The 20,624-nt window shown below is 39.5% G+C and overlaps 1 protein-coding gene across 3 annotated transcripts in view; it reads left to right on the plus strand.

Moving 5' to 3' along the window:
* Positions 1 to 216: 216 nt before the first annotated feature.
* LOC104551417 (ADP-ribosylation factor-like protein 8B) overlaps positions 217 to 20,624 on the plus strand; it is a 73,078-nt gene continuing 52,670 nt past the window's right edge. For 2 of the 3 annotated variants that reach the window (XM_062018013.1, XM_062017995.1), the window contains exon 1: positions 289 to 363. The gene's annotated coding sequence lies outside the window, so the exon portion shown is untranslated. The other variant, XM_062018003.1, reaches the window with a different exon arrangement.

The raw sequence follows: 20,624 nt of genomic DNA on the forward strand, positions 1-20,624 counted from the left end.
TGAGACTTGTACTGACATTTCGGAAGCTTGCAGCTGGTTTTCACTCTCTTACATCTCTGATCAGGGAGTTTTTACAAAGCACCAAGTGCTTCACTCTGCATACCAAGAGCACTCACTCCTCCTGGTTTCAAGTGCTGGGAGGAGGTTGGAATCGCTTTGTTTACCGTGCCAAAGAGTACATGCTGTAACAAGTAAATGTGGGCATAAGTGGTGTGCCACAAACTTCACTTCATGCCACTTAAGGAAGGACTGGGAGAACTGGCTTTCTGCCAGCCAGTATAAAGGTAAGGTAGCCTGGGAACAGGTAGTTCTCATAGCTCTCTCCTGCAAAGCCTTGTAAGCAGCAGATTTCATCAGAAACAGGTAAAAAAAACACCCTACCTGAATTTGCTTTTTTGGTTTAAGCCTGCTTCTATTTGAGCTGAGTCATTCCTAAGTTAAGGGTGGGATTCAAGTATATCCCACCTGGCCTCCAGCTGCTGTCGTGGAGGGACGTGGGACTTCTGTGCATCCTGTGTCATACCTGCCAATCCAATGGAGATTCCTGGTAAAGAACAGGGCAGTTAGAATGTACTGTATATAGACAAGCAAATCATCACACAGCCTTTTTACAACTGTTTGCACTGGGATTTTGGGCATTTTAGTCTGCATAAATTTGTATTTAGAAAAGAAATATCTGTGTCCTAATGCACAGGGACATTTACAAAGGTGGTTTGTTTTGCTGTGCTTACTGGTAGCTGTGCACTGGTACCAACCATAGCAAGCTAGGATGCTTACACCTAGTATGCACCTAGATACACCTAGATATTTCCAAGCTCCTGAAGAACTTCTGCATAGGTATTTCCTGGTGCTCTAGACAGCTACACTCCTTTAGCACATCAGGCTTTCCTCGTAATGTCTCATCACCACCTGACCCTTCTTGCCACGGGGCTGCTTGGAGATCTATTTCACTTGTGATTTGGTGGCATTCTCTGGAAGTCTCATCTATCTGACTGACAGAAGTTGATTTGCTAAATGTCCTTAAAGCATATCTCCTGGACATCTGATGGAGAGACAGCCAATACTGGTAAAACCCAACTCTATCTCATTTTATTCAACAGGCTAGTATTGCAGGAAATGTGTTTGAAAGACCCGTTTCCTGTTCTTGTTTGGCAGCAGACGCTTAAACCTTGTTCTCCTGCATTTCTGATTAAGCTTAGTGGATCTTGAGATGGTGATGCAAAATACAAGAAGTACTTTTGTTGAAACATTACATTTTTGGGAAAAAAACAGGGAGGTTTCATTCTTTGCAAATGTGACTTGATTATTTTCTCAGAAGAGAAAGCCAAAGAGGGTATTGAGGCTGCAAAGACCAACTGCTACAGGAAGGATGGGCAGCTGGGAGCCATGGGTGACCACGGGACTGGCTATTGCCTCACCAAAAGGACAGTCCCATGTAGGCTGGACATGGCAGACAGAGCCAGTTGCTCATAACAGGGCCCACTAGCAGACCCAGATGAAGCCAGTCAGGAGCAGTAGGAGATAAGGCTGGAGATAAGGTGACAGTGTGGTCCCAAGGGATCCACCCAGGAGATAAGGCCAGAGATAGGCCTGGAGATAGGCACTCCTGCAACAGCTCTAGGGCAAGGACTGAGAGCCCTGCATTGAACTGAAATAAGGCTCCTGAGTCATGGGCTTCGATGGAGGGATGGAGGCTCCAGGGAAGGCTGGGCAGGGTGCCTTCAGGGACATGACAGAGAAGTATTTAAACCCCTTTTGTTGAACGGTCACCAAGATATGGAAGATAAGGGCTTCAGGCACCAAATGAGCCATATCCATGAGAAGCTTTGCACACTATGATGTAGGATCCTAACGTCTTGGTGCTACAGGGAAAAAGATCAAAAAGTAGGAAAAGACATGTGCCATAACTGTGTGTTTACTTTGAGAAATGTAGGGCAAGAGGGTTTTTTGAAGCCTGCAAGTAATACATTTAAAATCAGATCCCTCCTGTGAGGGCTTTGCAGGTCATGGATAAAGTGCTGGATTAAGGCCTCTTGGAACTGCTGCGGCTTCAAGTCCTTAATGTATTTTGTGGCCATGCGAAAGTCTATGATTGTTTTTCATCTTGAAAAGGTTTCTTTATTCATAATCTTCATGAGATCTGCTGTGGAAAGAACTAGCACCAATTATTCCTAGTACAATTTATTTTTCTGACTGGAATATACATATTTATTAAAGCACTGTCTGCCTCATTTAACATTAAGATTGAATAGAGAGAGGTCAGGAACGTTGAGAACTAGAAATACGAGGAAAATGGAAAACAGATTTGAGGGACCCTCCTTTAGTAACAAGGTAAATTGAGCAGAAGACTAGCTCTTCCACACAGATCCTCTGTTGACAAGCTTGGAAAATGCTCCAAATCACTTATCTTCTAAAAGTAATGAACTTTCATTTGCTTATGCACAGACCCTTTCTTTTTAGCACACTTCAGCATAAAGCTTCTAATATTCTAAGCAGTGAGAAAAAAAATCAAGAGCTTTATGCACAGACAAAGCAAGCAACTTCAAATATACTTGCTTCCTTTGGGAAAAAAAATAGCTGAATTGTGTGAAGACTATTAAAAGATGTTCTAGAGGACACTGAACACCATTTCACAAATGTATTGCTCAGTCTGTCAAATTTATTTACGCATACACAGACAGGCCTGTTATAAACATTACAACATTGGTTGCTGCTCTCAACAGTGAGCACTGATAACAAGGCTGTGCTTTTGAGTTTTATGTGTACATTAATTCTCACCGGTCTGGCATAGCATGCATGAAAATAGCCATTTAACAGACCATAAGTAAGGGATACAATATCAAAAATAACTCTTGGAATTGACATCTACTCAAGATGTTGTCTTCCTACTAAATTAATGACAATAATAATGCTAGCAAGATTTCAAAAAGTCACATTCTTCTCTTAGAGAGATACACTTAGGGTAAAACATGATGCTGGCAGGTAGACAAACTGTGTTGCTACAAAACGGTAAAGCCCATTAATCTTTGTCGGCTCATTGTGTTTGCACATGCTAATGACAATAAAGAAAATGCTATTAATTGGAAGTATTTATATGAAGGTACTAAATTTGTCTTTTGTGCAGTTGAGCAATATATGAAAAGAATAGCTTTTTGTCCTTGTTAACACTACCTGTTTTTGACGTAAGAAAACAGCTTACAGTCTGAGCAGGGACTGCTCTATCCCTGTTAATCGACGCTTGGGGAGGGTATAGTTTCTGATAAATCTGATTTTACCATTTGTTCAACTTGTAAGCAGCATAGAGTAGCCCATAAAACAAATCAACAAAACAAGACTTTAGAAGTGAGAATGCGAGGTGGGTTTTTCTAATTAAATCACAAATAAAATGTCACTTGTCAAAATATACCTCCTCCCTTTCTTCCTAGGAAGTAGAAAAAAGAGAAAGGTGCAACAAGTAGGGTAAAAATGAAGGCAATGGATTAGGAATTCAGTTCTGTTTCCCCCAGACTGATGCCGTGAAGGGAACAGCTCTGGCCATGGCATAACCCCAGCTCAGAGCACCCACCAGTCACAGAGAAGCAACCCAGAGGAGGAGATGAGGTGTCGGTACCTAGAGCCAGGTTTGACCTTCAGAGCCAGAGCAGTGCTAGGGCTTCAGAAAGAAATCCACAGGCAACATGCAAGTCTTGGGAAAAAAAAAAAGATTGGAACAACTATGAGAGATCGTCATTTCCAACTGTGTTTTCCAGCAGCTATGTCCTCTTATTTCCAAGGGATTCAGATAATGCAGCCCAGATGCTTCTCTGGCTATTACTTTAAAGACTCCATTTTTTTTTTCAGTCAGGAAATGAAAAAATCCTTTTATAGCTGTTTCATTTCAACAAATGATTTTGCCTTCAGCTTTTAAACTTACAAGTAAATACAAAATAAAAAGGAAAAGTAATTTAAAATGACAAACAAACTTTTTTCCCCATTATGTTGTTGCAACTTTCTCTCTGCTTTTTACTGAGATTTTATGTTGGAAAAAAAGTAAACAATTTAATACATCTCAGAAATATGTTTAATTAAAGTTAGTGCTCTTTTTAATGCAAACCAGCTTTTCTAGCTGCTGTGCCTCTTGCAATTTAAATACTAAAGTCAAACTACTCTTTAAAATATTTGTTCAATGAATTCTGCAGAATGCTAAATATCACTTGGTTATTTCCACCTGCGCAGAGAGCCTTTAACATCTCAAAGTCACGGCTGTATTTTTTCTAACATTTACACTGTGGAATCTATGATCTGTATTTAAGAATTTATTTTACCAACCAGAAAATGCTTGCATGATCCTGTGGGCTTTAAACTTACTCCCTATGGTGTAATTTATATTGATATTGGCAATTCGGGGATTACAATACTGAAAACAGGAGCAAGTAATATCACCCAAAATTGAATGAGAACTGGAGCTACAGAAGTGGGTTGACTAACAGTCACCTGCACCTTTCAGTGATCCTTGCCCAAAGCCTAAGAAAAAATAAGTTTGAACTCTTAGAAGAAAAAGAGAGCATCTTTTTTCAGCCTGTCATCACAATCCATGCTCCTTTCAATACTTTCATTTTAAACTGGAAATAAAAGTAGCAAAATTGCCACAAGAAATCCTACTCTGATGATCCTACAAAGATCAAAAACAGAGAAATAATGTAATTACATTATAAAGCCTCATCTAGGAAAGTTGCCTGGTTCAGGAAGTTTAGATGAGTTTCAATTAAAGCCAGACATCTTTTTGCAAGCTGTACAAAGCTTCCGAATGTTCAAGTCTCTGAATTTTGTTTTATTTATGAAAATATTGTTATTTATATTTATGTGCATGTCTATAAACATCAGATTTTATACTTTACCCAACAACTTGGGCAACATAGAAAGTCTAGCCAGTAAAAAAGTCACAAAACCAGACTGAGTTTACTGCTTTGGATAGTATTGAAGGCTTTTCCCTGTTGGGGCTTGAATGCTGTTGAGTTGTCACTCTGCAAATACCTCAAAAAAATTCTCCTCTAAGGATTCACAAGCCAGCTGTTCCTTCCTACCACATATAAGCTGCAAAACTAAACAAAACATTGCTATGCCCTGCTGCTGTTGCATTTGCTGTTGCTTCAGCAAAACTATTCTTCGTCTTCAATTTTCTGCTTTACTTCTGCAAGAATTCTCTATATCCCCTGTCAAGAGGTTACATCCAGCTGAATTCAGTGATAGGCATTCACCCATCGGCAAACACATCTGCTTCTGAAATTCTGCTTGGCTGAAATATATTCCTGTGAGGTGAGCAGGATAATAAGGTTTTCTTTCTTGTAGTGAAGCCTTTGCGTGAGTCTGTCCCATGTTACTCTACAGGACTAAGCTAGCTGAGAATACCAGCAACAGCCACAATAGCTAATGGGCTTTTAAGCTCATCTGCATAATGAAAAATCTGTATTAATGTTAAGTAATTCACTTGGAAAAAATAGTGTCTGAAAGAAAATTTATTCCTCCCTTTGGAAAATAGTAAAATATGTGGAAAGTTCACATGATCACTTTATTGCCAAAAAGACTGGGTATCAGGCTAAACGTGGAGTGGGGAGGAGGGGGAAATATTATTGATTTATGAAATGTATCAATACAAAAGAAAAGTGTGGGTCAAAAACTGAGAAACTTTGAAAATGGATCTAGTGAATTCCTTGTGCAGTAATTTTCAGACTTTTACTTTCTGTACAGATATGTCATAGATACAGTTATCAACTGTGCAGGGAATTCAGCTTATGTGGCACTGCAGGCTGGCGGGGTCAGATTTCTAAAGATGGAGAAAAAACAGACTGTGCAGTGGGGGCAGGAGAACAAAATGAATCTCTTGCACCAGGACACATGCCAGCCACTCAGTACCTAAATTTGGGGGATTTTGCACACAAATGCCCCATCACTTCCCTCCATAAATGTAAATCACACAGCGTTCAGCAGTGCAGTAATAGTTTCTATTAGTCTTGCAACTGTCCACAAGGACAAAGATGGAATAATGACAAAACTAGAAGGAGTGGAACAAGAAAGAAGGTGTTTAAGCAGGTTTGGAGTGGTCCCCTTCAAAATATCTTACACTTTTGACCCTGAAAGGGCAGGAATAAGCAGAGATTTTGTCTGATAGTCATGGGTCCTGGGTAGCCTCCTCATTGTGGCAAAGAATCTTCAAACAGCATCCTGTCTCCCCACTTAGATGAAGCTGGCGAAGTTGAACTATGAAAGATTCTTGAATGTTTGTGGCTTTAGGCATTTTACTGCTGACATCATACCTCTTACTGACTTAAATGCACATTTTTGCAGTTGCTTCAGGGTATTCAGACACCTGCTTCCACTTTGAAGATGGAAATGTTATAAATGTCAAATACCCCTGCGATTATTTACATGCAAATTTCTATCAGTCATTTGCATTAAGGCAATCAAAATGATAAGGTCAGAATTCAGCAAAAGGTCAAAAGTCAGCATCTTCAGCCTGAAAATAACATGTTACTGAAAAGATTTGACCAAATCTAAGCTGAGCTTAGGTAGAACAATTTTTTGATATCACACATTCTTTTCTTAGATATCGGTTGTGAAGCTTCCAAAACTACAATGAAGTTGTTACATACTGCCTTCCTGTGGCTCCTGAAAATATTTTCACTTCAAGTTTCACCATAAAATCGTATCACTGCAAAGCAGTTGATCCTGTGATCTGTTTACAAAGCAATCTCCTCCCTCAGTTCGTGGCAATTTAACAGCCTTATTCCACTAAATTCTTTACATTCTAAATCTTCAGGTAGCTCTAGAGCCTGGTCCTACTCATAGTACAGTCAACTAAAAAAAAGGATGTTAATTTTGTTGGTACACGATCAGGTCCCTGGGCAAGGCATTTTATCAGCTTTTATTATTAGAACTGGCAATAAATGCAGTAACTAAATATACTTACTTGACCTCCTTAGTTGATATACATTTATTCTGATTCTTTTATTCCTTTCTATTAGCAACCTGTAATTTTTTCTCATTTAGTTGTCTTTTTTACTTTCCCATCCTATTTCTGAATGTTCTTTAATTCTCCCTTGTATGGTCAAGTTTTCTTTCTCCTCTTTCATAGGAAAAGTTGTAGCATAAGAGGGTGCTGGTTCTTTTCAACCTATATTTTCATTCTGCAGTAGTTTAGTTTTACATTGCATGAACAAACTCGGAGTTATTCACAATTCAAAGCAAGAAAAGATCTATTTCTGCTTGATTTTCCCTTGGAGACAGGAAGAGCCACTGAATAAGTAAATTGTATTTGCTGGGAACCAGACTACATTTTCCAAGTTAGCAGCAGTTCTCAGGAAATTAATTGCAGTAAATTGCTCAAGCTTCACAGGCCAGGGGGCACAGGGTAGCAAACTTAGTAGTAGCAATGAGAGGAGGGAAAAAATCTTTCTCCCTCAAGGAAAGAAAGATAGTTGGAGAAAAATAATATAAAGCATTTGCTCAGTGGAAGAGTTATATCTAGGAAAAACAATGCTAACAGACAATAAGAAATATCCATAGCTGCTGAACTAGTGGCTTCATATAACTGTAAAAAACCTCAGCTTTTGGGTAATGTTGGGATGTCATGAAGCAGGATCCCTGCATTTGCAATATTGCACACTCATCTGAGCAGGATCTTACCTCAAAAATACGTTAAAGCATGATAAGCAATTTAGGGAAAGAAAACATGAACCATAACTGAAGAGACCACCAAATGCATTAACAAGAAGATAAAAATGACTGAGTACACAACGATTCATGGTAAAAGAGAATAAAACCATAAGCTCTAATAAAAAATGATGTAGATACAAGGAAAGTGAGGATCTACCTTGTGTGATATCAAAGGCTCTAAATAAAAACTGTAGACTAAACCTAGGAAAAGAGGGAAAGTCTGATGAATATTAGGGTAAAAGGAAAGTTGTTAAGATTCTTTTGTTGTATGGAAAGTATTTGAAAAGAGTATATAAATTATCAAGGAATAGACCAGGTGATCTATTCAACTTTACCTCACTTGTAAGATTCTGACAGCTGTATTCAGAGAATTAAAGGTCATCAACCTCAATATTAAGGATACTTCCAATAAAAGAAGTTAATCTGGCACCTTGTCTCTGCATAAGAAAAATATAAAATATTTTATTGAATATGTAAATTACTATTGCCTGAAATATTTTAGAGGAGAAATAAAAGAACTGAAGCATTTTAGGCCATCACAACTCATTCAGTGTTTTTCTAATCCCTGCAGTGAGATGCAGAGATATTCACTTGAAACTCTAGTATTATTATCTGAAAAAAAAAAAAGGTCTGGTTGATTCACATCATCCATCTGAATTCTCCCATCTTCCCTTTGGAGAACTAATGGGGACAATGATGTTTATTGCCAAACACACTTCCATGTGCTGGGCCAAAGTCAATTACACAGAATTTAGGCTGTCTTAGCCTTGTTTAGGATCCAGCATGGATCCTATGCTGGGAAATGAACAATGAGCACTACCCTACTGATGCATGATGTAACTATTAACCCAAGTGCAGGCACAGAGAAAGCTATAAAGGAGATAAAATCAGTAGAGCATAGACACTATTTGCTAAGTGCCAGCTGTTAATCCAGGGTAGTGAGTTAATTTTTAAAAGAAGAGTTTTCTATAAGAGAGTGATGCATGTCCCTACAGCTCCCAGATGGACTGCACCTTGCTGGGACATGGAACCCACTCTGGGAGCAATGGTGAGGATGGTGCAATCAATTTTTCTTCCTATGCTTGTCTGTTGTCATTACCTATTTTGCTACATTTTATAACTCCCGCTTCCAGATGGCAATTTATAGCTTAGCTGAATGAAAAAAACCCCAAGGGTCATTTTCCTCCCTGGTTTGTAGATTTACTCTTTCATTGTTCTGTACAATGTGTCTTGCAGCAGCAAAAGTGTATTGTGTTTCCAATGCTAGTGAAAAGGCATGGGCAGTATGGCAGGGTGATTTTTCCCAGGCACACTTTTACCTTGGGTGTAGTGCAGAGAAGAGACTGAAGAAATATCACCTCTTTTCTTGCCCCCTCCCACTTTATGACTGGCTGATACAACAAAGAGACACACATCATATGGGAGGACAGCCATCCTATGTAGAACAAGATGCTATCTGCCACTGGGTTTCTATGGGACAGTTCTTTTCCTTTGCTTTGCTTTAGTGTCAGTTTCTGAAAGTAAATTAAGACAATTGTTCCTCTACTTGTGAAGTATTTGAGGCCAATCTTTGGGTAATAAATCTGTAACACAACCTATTTTTGAGTTGTTTCTTTGGGTTTTACCGTGGGGAGAATGAATGAGTGCTTGGCCATGGCACTCCAGAGGCACTTAGGATCTGACAGCATTCCTGATTTTCTAAAACTAGATTTCCAGCCCCACTACTGTAACTCTGAAAGCCAAAGGGTTTGAATGTGTGTGCGCTTGTATGGATGAACTTCTTAAGCTACTGGTGTCTGCATTCATTTTCATTGAGCCATTACATAATTTTATTGAAAATTAGGTTAAACACTAAGTATTCAGTTATGTAGTGTCTTGGACACAATGTAGATGAGCCTTTAGCCCAGATGGTCGCTGCCGCAGTGGATCCCTAGCACACCTTCAGACTGTGCACTGACTCTCAGAGTCATTTTGCGTGATGATATTCACATTGTCCTTTATCACATCCTGAGTAATGCAACATAGTGCAGAAACTGCTTCCATCTCCTAGGGAGTGAAATGGCTTTTCATTTTCTGTGCAAATAACTGACTATTTAGGTCTTGAATTCATCTACATGCCTTTCCTGTTATGCGCTAGAGACCTGCTCTCATTAGGTACCATCTGCAGGCAACGGAGAGAGACAGGCACTTCTGCAGGGTGATTCCTCCCCCCTCACTCACCCTTCAGGATTTGAAATGAACTTGGGAGGTTCCTGCAGAGCGAGTCCTGCATTCCTAAAGTAGGCACCTCAGCTAAATGGCTGGAGTTACCTGCGTAAACTGCACTGTGGCAATCAGTTCTTAGAACTTTAACCATTTATGTGTTTGATCTGTGGATCCAGGTACGTGTCCATGATTTACTCAGCCATTAGAAGGAGAAGGTCTCTCCTGGCAAAGATGAATCTACAGGATAGATGTACATAGATGGGATGAGTCATGCTCTAGGGCTTTCTGTCTCTTCCTGTCAATGATAAAGTGTGTCTGGAATAACTAGCTTGGGGCAGGGACCTAATTTAAATGGCTGAGAGAAATTCCATTCTAAGTGATAAAGAAAAGTATCAATTTAGCAGCTTAATAGTAATCTTTTAGCTTATCCAGTAGGATAAAATTGGCAGCAGGATGCAAACTTCACTGTAATGTTGTGTGAGTATCATCCAGAGTTATTAGGCTCTGATTTGCCTGGAGAGTGGATAAATAGCTCAGCCTTCATTGTCATTAATTCAATTTATTACAGCTGTACTGCAAATTTTGTGACAGTCTGAACAGTCACTATATGATTTTTATGTTGTGCAGTAGGTAGCTAAGATACAAACTGGATAGGCTGGAAGTGAACTTTCAACTTAATTGTAGTGCCATCATCGAGGAAAAAAATAAATGTAACTGTAGATCCTTTGAATCCATTAAGAGAGGAGATGAATAAAGGACCAGTATTCTTTACATCTAGGATAAAGACTGTAGTTTTCAGAAATCACAGAATCACAGTATCTTAAGGGCTGGAAGAGACTTTGAAAGATCATCTAGTCCAACCCCCCTGCCAGAGCAGGACCACCTAGAGTAGGTCATCCAGGTGGGTTTTCAATGTCTCTAGAGGAGGAGACTCAACAACCCATCTGGGCAGCCTGTTCCAGTGCTCCATCACCCTCACAGTGAAGAAATTCTTCCTTGTGTTTCTCTGGAACCTCTTATGCTCCAGCTTGTACCCATTGCCCCTTGTCGTATCACTGGACATCACCGAGAACAGCCTGGCTCCATCCTCCTGACACCTGCCCTTTACATATTTGTGAACATTAATGAGATCACTCCTCAGTCTCCTCCAAGCTAAAGAGCCCCAGCTCCCTCAGCCTTTCATCGTAAGGGAGATGGCTCCAGGCTCCACTACATCATCTTTGTGACCCTGCACTTAGTTTTTTGGGTCTTATGTTTCCAGAGTTTAAAATCCTGTCAAAGTCCTAATAATTCTGTAATCATATTGTGTGCAAAGGTGTATAACTGGCTGCTATACTGAAAAATTTGTTATAAGGCTACACAGAACAGCCTTGGACAAGTTGTGTAGTCTTGGATGAGTTCATTTAGACAACCAGAAAAAAACCCCAACAGCCTATATTTTTAAAGATAATTCTGAGTGGTGTAATGTCTAAGTACTTATCTTGAGACGCTACCATTTAAATTTCTGAATTAGCTTTATACTAGGGCATTGTAACCAGCTTTTAATGCTTCTGAAGACAGATATGTGGCACCAGAGATGCTTGAATTACAATGTTGTCTGATATATCTGCAGCCAAGAGGTATTATGTATTTACATATCAACTGAAGTAAAGAAAAGAATTCTAAGTCAGAGATGTTTGAATACTGCAGAATTCAAAGAATGCAATCATGAACAGGTCCTCTGGAAATCATCAGCAGTAGCTATAACTTCCTTGAAAGATTTTCTCAGCTCCTCTAGGCAAAGTATTTTACTTTTTATCTACCTGCTCTTACTGCTACAGTTTTCTAATAATCAATTTAAGACTTTGTTAATGTGACTGAGATTCATTAGTCCTTGTCTAATCCCTAGTAGACATGGAGAAAGTAAGCATTCCTTCATCCCTTATAATCTTTTTCCCATTTAATGCCTATAAAAAGTATTACAGTATTTTCCTAACCATCTCTTTTAAATAAATTCTCTTCATTCCTTCAGTTCTACTATGTCGTGTTTCCTAGCATTGATTCCCACAGTCTTCCGAACCTTTGGTATTTTACTCAGTTGATTTCTTCCATCTCAATATAAATCTGGCCTAGATGAATCAGTTGCTCTGGAGAAGTTCTTTCAAAATGGCCACAAGGCAAAACTCAGCTTTATCTCTCTGCTATAAATCGGTACTGCATGTTTTAGCATTAGTCATGAAACACTTCTTCCTGTTCGAAGCAGGATCAGAGCAAGTTGTTAATTAATTGACTCTAAATCTATTCCTGAGATACTCAGCAGTGGTTTACAGATAATTACATGTTAGAAAGCTGTTTGAAGTATAAAAGGTGATGTACTGAAAATGGCTGTGTATCCTATGGTAATTAGAAGTGATTGGCTTCTTTGAAAATTGATTTTGAAAACAAATTATTGTTTCCCTAAGCATTCCTTGAAAAATTACTGATAAAATCTCACTTTAAGAAATAGGAAATTAACGATTGTCTAATCCATTATTAAATTCCTCTTTCATCTGGGTGTACATGAATTCAGAAGTAATAAAACAAGAGAGAAAAATATACTTCTTAACAGGTTTTTTTCATTGCAAATATAATACTCAGAGTGGAATTCCTACACTTTTAGGATTTCCCCAGTTTGCAAGATCTGTTTTTTCAGTAAACTGATCATTTCCTTTATGTTTAGGGAAAAGCCATGAATGTCTTAGGTGAGTCACTCTAAGTTTGTTCAACGTACAAGGAAGAAAATAGCAAAGATCCCACAATCTAAAACAAACCTACATAAAACTTTTGAACTGTTTATCTTGTTCTCACTTTCCGTTTGCTTCAAATCGATTTGATTATAGGTGGCTTTGTTAGCAAGTTCAAGTACCCACAGTTAGGGTCTGAAAGATGGAATTGGAAAGAAATAATTCTCTCTGTTTTATTCAGGCATTCCAGAAGTTTTTATATCATCTTTATATAGACAGTTTCCAAGTAAAGTCAAGCATAGAAGAAACTGTAATGGTTTTCAATTGACTAGTTGGAGAGCATAAAAAATACCCTCCAGAAATTATATTTCTATATTGCAAAGAAACTATTGAAAATCAAATGTATTCTAGACATGAAATTTTTATGGAAATTGCCATTTCTCAAAGTTATTCCTTTAGGGCCTAAAAATACTGGGTAGTGCCATGTTGAAGTGTCATGTTATTTTTATAATGCACAACAACATTTTAAGGATGTGTAAGATAAATAACTCATGAACATTGACGCTGCTACCCTGAATCACCATTTCACTTGCCACGAGTCTTCCTGAACTTATTTTGGCACCGGTGTGTATGACTCAAAATGGTTCTTTTATGTCTTTAGTATGTAGATTGCTGGCCTGGGAAGCCACTTACCTTTTTGTACTGCTTTGCAATCCAAATTAACTGTTACCTCTGCAGCTTTCAGAAGTCATTTAAATTCGTTTCACAACCAGGTGAAGCAGTTCAGAGGCAGTTTAGAATGCAAATTTTCTTTATGACCACATTCCAGCTGTGTTAGGTGTGCAAACTCATCTGTATGAGAGCTGGCTGGTAAGCAACTTCCAATCTCAGCCCAACCCCTCCACCTCCCATGAAAAGCCTTGGCTTTTTGTTTGTAATTCAAATTCATGTAGTAATCTTCAAACAGAATGATTATGATCTACTTTAATTAGCATTTTTCTTAGAAGGCTTGATAAATTGGACTCTTATTTTTTTAAGGTAACAAACAGTGAGATCTTTTTTTTCAAGCATTTATTTAACTGTGTTATTGTTCTTAATACGGAAATCACAAGTTAAATTCCCTGGGTCTGAGTTCTGTCACTCTGGCAGAACGAAATAAAGAATATCCTCTGGTACTTTGTGCAAGAAGGACAGACTATTTCTGATAGATCTAGCTAGAAAGAAGTATCAATCTATTTCTGATTTCTGCAGAAGTGGTATGTGAGCCAGTAACAGGTAAACAAAAAAACCCAAGAGAGGCCTCTGGAGCCCTTGAACTTCTTTTAGATCAGTGCAAAAATTCATCATAATCTTTTAGTTCCTACATTTCAGAACTTCTTTCCAAAGAAAAACCTATCAATCAAACACAATGTAAAGTACTGCTGGATGGGAACTGTTTGATAAAACTTTTTTTTTTTGACAGAAAAGGCCAATATTATTTTAAAAGCCCCCCCTCCCAAAAGAAAAAAAGGCCCAAAGTGAAACTAGTAGGGAATATAGGGTTCTCAAAAAAGGTCCACATTGACTAGTCAAATACTGTTTCCCATAGTTGGAAATGTGTAGTGTCCAGGTAAGATATAGCTGAAGCTGATTTTGACTGAGAGACGCTGCCTGCATCCATGTTACCTGTCCTCTCTGCACATGTAGGGAGCTTCCAGTTGAGAGACAGGAGGGCTGGAGAGAGCTGTAACACCTTCAGTCACCCCAGAGAGAGCTTTGGGAGCTTATTTCCAGGCTATATCATTCCTTCTCTCCTGCTCTCTTGTCTTCCTCCTTTTACACAAATACACAACCTGTTGCAAAGCAATAGCCAGGAAACAAAGCCTCCTCCCTTGTGAGACATGCATGGATCTTTGCTTGGAGCAATGATATGCTTCTGTGTTTGGGGTGAAGGCCAAGATTATTTAACAGATAGTTTATTCTTGATAAGTATCATATGCCTTGCTTTCTACTGTGCATTATTCTCAGTGACTATGATTAATAAAACCACTAGCATTTTATTAAAAATGGGGATATGGAACATTAGGATGGATTTTGCATGTCTGCCACATGCATGACGTTCGGGTGGATTATATTTCCATAACAGAAAAACAAGGTGCTGACTCATAAAATACGCTCTGGCACAAAAAGAAAAAAAAAAAGTAGTCTGGCAGCTGAGAACAAGAAGACAGATTTGCTGGGATCCAGTGGTCCTGGCACATCAAACATCAAGAATTTAGGAGTACAAAGATGACTGGTAAGTGCTCCTTGTGCTCTCCAGTATTTCCAATGGCAAAGTGGCAGGGTGGTTTGTTTTCTTTTCTATGCTCTTATGGTGAGGATGTGTGCTTCTCTCCCTTCTCCCCAAATGAGTCTGAACCTGTTCATGTGGAAAGGGTTCTTCTCCCTTTTGCTAAAAGGCCCTATACCAAATGTCTGCTGTATTAATGAATGTTGGCTCAGTGGTATAAATTTGCATTGATGCACTAGAGCTACCTGAACTGCAGGGATTTCCATCAGGGAGAAACTGGGACTTAGATAAGCTTCAAAAGCATCCTGTGCTATTGCTGTTGACTTAAGATGAAGTTTAGTTCCCAAACCTTTTTGCACTTGAGCTGGGTGAAGGAAGGCTGTCTCTCTCTTTACTTCTTTATTAAAGCTGCTGCTTTCAATATGTGCACATGACACACAGGAATATATCTTTGTTGACACATACATTTCACTCAGTTTGCTTTTAGCTTTCACATTTGAAGATGTAACTTGAAAGTGCCTTGGCATAGACTGACATAAAAGACAATGAGACATGAAAGGCAATCAGGTAAATAAGAATATTCTTATTTACTAATTTTTTTTAAGTGTCTGTTGTCACAGCAGCTTGGCAAGGGATTAGAAAGATTTAAATGTAAATTAGATCTGTCATTCCCAAAACTGAGTTTGTTACTCAAGACTGTAAGGGAAAAAAAAAAAAAGGGCCTTTAAGAGCCTAGATCTGAGTCCTGGAAAGCACTGAGTGCAAGACAAATTGTAGGAGGCTGCCCATTGTAGGATTTCTTTGACCTACACAGAAAAGCACAAGTCAGAGGTAGCTTTGCATATGCAAATGTGCTGGAAGAGGAAAAATCATAACTAAAGGATTGTGGTGCTGTGTCGAAACTAAAACCTCTGCATGGAGAGCAACAGCTCAGCTGCTCTGCAAAACTGGGTATGGGGTGCTTTTGGGCTCAGAAGGTGCACTGCAGAACTGTCCCACAAAGAGACAAGCTCAGGCTCTAAAAGTAGTCCAGACAAACTAAAAATGTCCTGTGCCAGATAAATCTGTAGCAGTTTTTAATGCTTAACCATTTTTCAGATACAGGCTGATGTCTCTGCATTTCATTGTACCATGCGGGTAAACTGCTTTGTTTGGAAATAAAAGGAATCTTGTCTTAGGGCTCCATTATGTGACACAGACATGCCCACAGAGTAAAGAGCCACACTGGTCAGTGGGAGTTTTCAGAATGACTCGAACTGCTGTAATACAATACAATACAGGGATTTGGTGCATTCAGGAGATACTTCCACCTGGGAAGTTTGTGCATGCACTCTGTTCCAGATGCGAACTCTGGGTAAAGCCATAACTCTACAAAAAGCAGTTTGAATTCTTTAGGCTGGAGATGACAAAGTACTGTGGAAAAGATCTAGAAAATCTTGATTAAATAAGAAAGTGGTAAATCATGACAAAGACGTGATAAAGTCATGTCTAAAAGCGAAAGCAAATCCCAGGTGCACACAAGACACGGCGAACATGCAGGGTGCTAACCAAAACCACCTGAGCCCCCACAGCTCACTGCAACACTTGCAATGCTGCCTGGGTCTGCCTGTGGGGGAGGGCAATGCATGCCAATAGCATGAACCTTGAGAGTGAGTGAGGGAAGTCAGCCCCATAGTGTGAAAAGCTGCAGGAAAAGCATCCCAAGGGATGGAAATTGGAGGGCAGGCTCTGCCCCATGAGCACAGTGGGTGAGCACACTATCAAATAGGTCCTTCTGCCTAGAGGATATGGAGGTTAAAGTGAGCACTTTGGAAGAATGAAGGTTGGGGACGGAGGTGTCACAAGCTGTGCTGGAATAGAGGATGAGAAGATGTCAGTGAAGGGCAGGCTTAGGAGAAGGGGACTCCTGTGTGTGCAGGGTAGGACCTGTGTGTGACTGTGGCTCAGAGGACAGTTTCTGAGAGTCATTAGGAGTGCCTTAATGCCTCACTCTGCTGAGAGATGAAAAAGTGGTAGGAAGGCAGGATTCATCTCAGTGGAATCAGACTGGCAGGAGAGCAGCAGATGTGTGGAAATAATGGGAGTGAGATACCACAGTTTAAGCTCAGCCTCATTTTTTGCCTACATTTAGAAGCTTTGGGCCACCTCTGCCTTTGCACATTACACACCCTATTTTTATTTTTTCTTTGTAGTGTTCAGTGATATAAACTAGGTGCTATTTGCACATCTTCACCAGCTCCTCTTCCCATCTGGGAGGACATCTCTTCTCTTATTAGCTGCCAGGTGTGGTTTTTCTATTTTTTCATCTTCTCCTGCTGCCCCACAGCCATCAGGAACATCTTCCAATTTGTGTTATATCAAAGTGTAATCAGGAGCCACGCAACAGCCATACTGTTACGATTTGGAGGAGCACAGAAACATTTGGCACCAGGTTATTGGGTTGAATCCAGCTCATTCAGTAGCAACCAGAAATTGTTAGGGTCTGCTGACAGGCTGGCAGCTGTGAGGCATGACACTGGTGGCTCTTCTCCAGTTGCTAATGGACAGATGTCCACATCATAAAACCACAAAATTAACGCTTTTTCTGTCAGCCTCAGCAGGGCACACATTCAACAGGGAGCAAAGCTGTTCTTAATGCTGAGGAGTGCCCACAGAGAAATCTCGGAGTACTGGAGTGAGTAATTTTCAGACCAGTTCCCTGTTGGGCTTGTTTTGGGGATGAAAACCTGTATCAGCAACTGTGAGTTTTGTTTTGAAATAAATTGTTTGATGATAAAAGCCAGAGATGTTGCTGGACATCTGAGACAAACTAGTAGGTCAATGAGGTGTGAAGAATGATTTGGTCATAGTTCTTTGCACTTCTCCTTTTTCTTTTGTTTCCCACACCTCTGCAGACTCATTTCCATATCTCCTCAGGCTCCTTGACTTTGTTCTATTTCACACTATCACTTCCACCAAGCATAGTAATGCTTCCTTCAAATGTTGAGGTTTATTTCACCTATTTATTTAATACTGCAACCAGCAGGAGCTGGCTTCTTCTGCAAGGGAGCTCGCATTTGGATAGGGAAATGAGCATCAGGCCACACACAACATGAGCAGTAAAGATGCTGGATGGGCTTCTGACTGTAAAGGTGCTGTGGTGTGGATCCTGTAGCATAAAGATGCAACGTTACAGGAGAGGAAACTTCTGCTGCAGATAAAGTGTAAAAGCCCTGTAGTCTACAGCCAGGGCTGAAATAGCAATGGGTTTTCCTACCATGAGTCTCCCAACAATAATTTGACCTCCATAGTCTCCTTACTGTTTGTTATTATCCTTCTTCTGTCACGGAAAGCTGTCTCTGCATTTTCCATGAAAAAGTATGGTATTCTCTTTTACAAAAATAACAGGTAGGTGAATTCCACTCAGACAAACCCACATCTTAGCATTAACAATTAAAATCCCCAAGCTTTATTTATTTTTTTTCTAGGCTGCCAATTGATATTGTTTTAAGACTCTTGCATAAGATACAGTAGCCTGTTACTGAGGAATGATAATGTGAAAATACATATTTTGAAAAACTCTGTTCCATCTTCTTTCTTCATCATGGCAAACTGCTTTGGAGTATTTTTTCTCATAATTTTAAAACAGCTTTATAAATTCTTATTTGTAATGCCATTTCTTCTCATTAGTTTTATTCTAAAAACGATTTATCCTCATATATACATATAAGAAGAACATGTCACAAAGTACCAAAGACTTAGTAAAAATATTACACAAAGAAAACATGACATGTGACATTTAAAATGACAGAAGTGTTTCTATACTGAAATGAAAGTCTTGAGGCTGAAATTGATTCCAAAGACAAAATTGGTTTTATATGCTGAGGGAGAAGAGAAACAGTTTTTAAATTGCCATATTCTAAGTATAACAGAGGGTCTACAGCTCAAGGAGCTCTAACCGTGGTGCTGGCTGCGACTTCATTGCTGAGGGAAGCCCTCAACTCAAAGTGCTGTCTGAGCAGAATGAGAGCGAGGAGTTTAACCACAGATAGTAGAAAGCTGTTTAATTCTCCTTATGTGGGTGTTAACATACCCTGCACCTGAGGAGGGGCTCTGTGTTCTGACAATGCGGAACGTGGGCTTGCTCCCTCCTACCCCATTTCTGCATAGCCATCAAAAAACATATCACCTCTATTGGTCAAATCACTGTTGCATCAACAAGCAAAATCAAGTCACATTATACAGTATTTATTACTTTAGAAAAAAAGGGAAATCTTTCGAAGCATTTGTTTAGTAGACTATAAAACATGGTGTAAGATCTCTCACAGGCAATGTGCTGTTGACAGGAGACACCTTTCATCAACTACCCTATAATTATTCATTTGTTATTCACCAAATGACAAATTCCAATTGGCTAGGCCAGAGCCCTGCCTTTCCAGACAAGGCTAATTATTTCGTCCACTCACCCTTCCATTCATTCCAGAAAGCCCTGACCTGCAGAATCATGTAGGTGAGTATTTACTGCTTATTTTTACATTGCTTAAATGCTTACTATTTTGAAACTTAAATCTGAGAGAGGGAAGACAAATTCTGGTAGAACTTTCCATAAAGATTGTCAGGAATTGTAAGGTGTAACAACTGCTGTTATGATCCATGTCTGATCACCTGTTTCTCTCTTAGCATATTTGAACTTTTCTTTTCAATGCAAGTGATTCACTGAACTATTACAGACACAAAAGACTCGTTATAAACTGCAAATTTATAGCTGTCATAGATATTGAATAAAACGCACATCTCCCTACCAACAAAAGCACTAAAGTAACCTTGCTTCAAATAATACTTGTTATTTTAGCTTTTTAGGTTAAGTTGTAAGTCCAGGGATTTTTTCTCAGGAGATGGGAATAGGTTTCATTTACAGGTAAGAGCAGGCTAACAGGAATTCTTGTTTCTTTGGGAGTCTATTGGATAAATATGCATTGGGAAGTTTAATATGAAGTTATTTGTCCCTAGTGAAGGCTTCTAGTCAGAGGTGAAAGAAAAGACACTTGAATGTTTTCAGCCCTTCAACTCAGTTAAATGATATGGTGCAGTGTAATAGTTATTTTTTATATGAAGCCACAGATGGGCAAGGCAACTGCCAAGATATCCGAGGCAAGAGGTTTGAGTCAGAGTTGCTTATAAACAATAGAATGTACACTGGGCAGTCCCTGCAGAGGTGTGGGTTGGCATGGGTCTCTACTGAAGCTTCCAAGGAGGAGAAATCTGAGAGAAGGTGAGCATGTGGGCAGCGAGAGTCAGCCCTGAATGGCACATGTTGCCTAAGTCCCAGCTCCCGTGGCATGTGGTTCAAACTTACTCTCTCAACACACTAGACGTTAAGGTCTTTTACCTTTAAAAATTCATTGTGTCTCAGCTTCGTTGTTCAGTCAAACTTTGTAGGGGTTGGCCAGTTACTTAGGTTAGAAATGGTGATGAGGTCAGGTGTCCTGGCTGTTTGTTGGCAAGGATGGCACCAGTTTTGACGCCTTAGCTGTTTAGTTAGAGCCTCTTTCAGCTTCAGCTCCCTCACTGTAAATCCTTTCCCTAGGCTTTCTCCAAGGGTTATGCTAATATGCATGCTCAGGCAGGTTCAACTGCCTCTTTCTTCTTTTCAGTTGAAACTGTTGGTTCTTTGCATAGCCATTTCCCAAAACAGTGCTCGATAATGCTAATGTCTCCTTTATAAATCACCAGTGCTCTGCATAGCTTTGAACTTTGAGCTTTGTTTTGAGACTTTG

The sequence above is a fragment of the Colius striatus genome, chromosome 1 (assembly GCF_028858725.1).
Source record: "Colius striatus isolate bColStr4 chromosome 1, bColStr4.1.hap1, whole genome shotgun sequence".
Lineage (NCBI taxonomy): Eukaryota > Metazoa > Chordata > Aves > Coliiformes > Coliidae > Colius > Colius striatus.